General features: G+C 39.7%; 1 long non-coding RNA gene across 1 annotated transcript; it reads left to right on the forward strand.

The window, feature by feature from the left end:
- Nucleotides 1-2,107: 2,107 nt before the first annotated feature.
- Nucleotides 2,108-2,756, forward strand: LOC118935892 (uncharacterized). Its single transcript, XR_005034037.2, has 3 exons — nucleotides 2,108-2,171; nucleotides 2,247-2,308; nucleotides 2,391-2,756. It is a non-coding gene; the product is annotated as an uncharacterized LOC118935892 (long non-coding RNA).
- The last annotated feature ends 445 nt before the right edge of the window (nucleotides 2,757-3,201 follow it).

Here is a 3,201-nt window from a genome sequence, read left to right on the forward strand (position 1 = left end):
GAGGAAAGTCAAGAACAGAACTTAACATTCTCCCTCCCATGAGGCCCTCAGGACTGCCCCCAGCTGCCTTTTTCCTCCTTCTGTCCTCCAGTTAAGGGGTAGCTCACCCTTCTCTGCAGTCTCCCAGGGTTTGTGTTGGCATTACTACTTGGAATTCATACTTCGGTTTGACTTCTGTAGTTTTGGGAAGAAGACTATTTGTTTTCTTGGACAGGAGCCCAAGATTTCCCAGGGAATTATGCGAGTGTATTTGATGAGAATCTTCAAGTGTTTTTGAAATTTAAAATATGTATCAGTATACATTGTCACATACTGATTGTTTTTTGGCATAACTTCAGGTGAAGAGGGCAGGCTGCCTAAAAACCAGTAATATTTATAAAATAGTGAGTATTTAGCATGATTTCATGAAATTGACACATGGAAAATACTTTTTGCATGTGTGTTATTTTATGGATGAGGAAATGAAGTTGCAGGGAGATTAAATTACCCAAGCCAGTGGTGGTAGTGGGAAGTTGGATGTCTTAGCTTTGGATAACATAACCAGATATCTTTTTTTAAATGAAGTCAGAGAAAAATTAATTATTCCAAACATATTCTCTGGTTTCAGTTTAGAAAAATTCTTTAAACATCATTTAGGCCAAGCTTGACCTGTCTGCTTGTTTCTTCTCTAGGAAGTGGTCACTAAGGACTATCCCTTGACATTGGAATAGTCATTGTACTGGAATTTTCTTTCCTTTTTCCTGTGTTCCTTCATTACCTATTACCTGAATCCACACAATCTTCTGTCGATACATTCTTAGATCTCTTTCACGTTTCCCAAATCGATCCCAGAGCATGCCAATGGTTGACAAAATGGGGAAGAAGAAATGAGGTTTAATTGTGAATTCTGTGCCTCCTTCCTTCCTTCTCTTTCCAGGGGATTTACACACAGCCTGGAGGCTGTCTACTTTCTAGCTTATGTCATGTTTCCTCATGATTTTACTTTTTAGGTCCTGAAATCCTGCCAGAAGAAAGAATCTGATTGTCTTCCCAGATGTCTCACTCTATTTTCTGTGTGTTTTACTCCTTGGCAGAGTTATGGTCACTGCTTTAAGGTCCTCTGACAACAGTGAGAACAAGGGGTGGGTTGACTTGCCTGATCTGGTGGGAGGCACTGGGGGGAGCATTGCTGGCAGTAGGTCACTATAAGAAACTGCAAGCTTTTGTAGGTGACTTTCCTTTGGGATCTAGGGAGAAAAAAGAAAAGTTCATAAGAGGGAGACCTTACTCGTTGTCTGTTTGTAACCCTTAGTAACTCCTAGCCAGAACTCAGGAAACTCTCATGATGTCTGTGTATGAGACTCTGCTAGATTGTGCCAGGAGAAGAGAGGATCCTATCTGGAGCCCGGAGGAGGTGGCAGTGGGTGGGGAGCAGTGGAGCTCTCAGCAGAAAAGAGTAGCTCATAGACCTCAGCTCTAGTTCACACCCTCTGGCATTCTTCTGTCACCTAAAGCTGGTGTCCCCAATGTAACTGTGTCCTCATATGGGAAGGAGGCCCCATCTCAGGCTTGCAGTTACACGAACCTGAATAACACACAGAAAAGACATACATGATACACAGAGAGTAAGGATATGATGCAGGGACTTGATAATCAGGAAACTGGAAGAGGCTGGAAGAATGTGTATCTACAAATAGAAGTTGAATTTTGAAGTAAACTTGGCCTCAATTCAGTTGTGCATAAGAGGTTTAGCAGTAAAGAATTGTACTTCTCTTGCTTTATTACACTCTCTGACAGGTCTAAGATCATCATTACAACTATATAAAGCCCGATTTCTAGGGAAAGCTGGACTACTGGTTCCCAAATTCCAAATAATGTATAGATTGTTTTTTAGAGTTCAACCAGTTTGAAACTGCAGACTACTTGTAACTAATTTCTAACAAAATTGTAACTCTATGAAGTCACTTGGAGACTGGTCATACGTGTTTTGAATTTTTCAGGAAAGCTGCAGATGAAATGAAATCAGTAATATCGGATGGAGCCGCCAGTGCAAGGTGACATATACTAATTTCAACGAAATAATGTGTCACTCTCTGAAGTCACTTCGAGACTGATCATATATGTTTTCAGTTTTTTAGGAATGCTGCAGATGAATTGACGTCATCAATCGCTGATGGACCCGCGAATGCAAGGTGAGGTGTACTAATTTAAAGCAAAAATGTTTTACTCTCTGAAGTCACTTGGAGACTGATCATACATGTTTTCAGTTTTTAAGGAATGTTGGAAATGAATTGACATCAGTAATCTCACATGAATACACCAATGCAAGGTGAGGTATACTATTTTCAACAAAAAAGCCTAAATCTCTGAAGTCACTTGGAGTCTGATAATACGTGTTTTGAATGTCTTAGGAACGCTGAAGATGAATTGACTTCAGCAATCCCTGACGGTGCCGCCAGTGCAACGTGAGGTATACTAATTTCAAGCAAAAAAGTGTAACCCACTGAAGTCACTTGGAGTCTGATCATACTAGTTTTGAATTTTTAGGAATATTGCAGATGAATTGACATGAGTAATCTCTGATGGACTCGCCAGTGCAAGGTGAGGTATACTAATTTCAAGCAAAAATGTTTTACTCTCTGATGTCCCTTGGAGACTGATCATACATGTTTCAATTTTTTAGGAATGTTGCAAATGAATAGACATCAGTAACCTCACATGAACCTGCCAATGCAAGGTGATGTATACTAATTTCAAGCAAAAAATATACCTCCCTGAATTCAAGTGGAGTCTGATCATACATGTGTTGAATTTTCTAGGAACGCTGCAGCTGAAATGACATCAGTAAACTCTGATGGAGCTGCCAATGCAAGGTGAGGTGTACTAATTTAAAGCAAAAAGATGTAACTCTCTGAAGTTACTTAACGTCTCACCATAAGTGTTTTTGAAGTTTTTAGGGATGCTGCAGATGAATTGACATCAGTAGTCTCTGATGGAGCTGCCAATGCAAGGTGAGGTATACTGATTGCAAACAAAAAAGTGTAAAGTATGAAGTCACATGGAGACTGATCATACATGCTTTGAATTTTTTAGGAATGGTTGAGATGAATAGACATCATTAATCTCTAATGGAGCTGCCAATGCAAGGTGAGTATACTAATTTGAAGCAAAATATTGTAACTCTCTGAAGTCACTTGGAGTCTGATCATACATGTTTTGAAC

This window comes from Manis pentadactyla, chromosome 18, assembly GCF_030020395.1.
Source record: "Manis pentadactyla isolate mManPen7 chromosome 18, mManPen7.hap1, whole genome shotgun sequence".
Lineage (NCBI taxonomy): Eukaryota > Metazoa > Chordata > Mammalia > Pholidota > Manidae > Manis > Manis pentadactyla.